The following is a 517-nucleotide window of genomic DNA, read 5'->3' as shown; positions in this document are numbered from 1 at the left end:
AGCGATGGGAAATGGCGCGTCCTCGACTTGGGCTGCGGCACGGGTCTCTGCGGCCGCCTCTTTCGCCCGTTTGTCGGCCACACGATTGGGGTGCTCTCGTTCTCAAGTGGTAACTGCACTCATCCGTGCATAGGTCGACCTCTCTCCGCTCATGGTCGACAAGACAATCGCTCTCGGCGGCTACGATGAAGGCTATGGTGATGTTATAGTATTTAGTCGAATAGCTCTCAATGAATCTCGTACTCTCGGCCGACGTGTGGAGCGACGTTGGCGCCCTCGAGACGGTCTTTGCGGCGTGCCACCGCGTCTTGGGGCCGTTCGGTGCGCTCGCCATCTCGATCGAAGAGCTTTTGCCGAGCGAGAGAAGCGAGGTCAAACTCGTGCAGTCGGGTCGCTTTCAGCACACCCGAGCGTACATTCGCCGTCTCGCGACGACCATTGGCTTTAGCATTCGCCACGAAGAAACCATACTCGTGCGTCAGGAGAGCTCCGAGCCGATCCCGGGCGTCCTCTACGT

The 517-nt window shown here is 59.4% G+C and overlaps 1 protein-coding gene across 1 annotated transcript in view; it reads left to right on the top strand.

Moving 5' to 3' along the window:
- Positions 1–517, top strand: part of SDRG_00653 (hypothetical protein) — a 6,911-nt gene that overhangs the window by 1,746 nt on the left and 4,648 nt on the right. The window lies entirely within an intron of this gene.

Source organism: Saprolegnia diclina, assembly GCF_000281045.1.
Source record: "Saprolegnia diclina VS20 unplaced genomic scaffold supercont1.2, whole genome shotgun sequence".
Taxonomy (NCBI): Eukaryota; Oomycota; class Saprolegniomycetes; order Saprolegniales; family Saprolegniaceae; genus Saprolegnia; species Saprolegnia diclina.
This window is presented reverse-complemented; position numbering and strand designations above follow the sequence as displayed.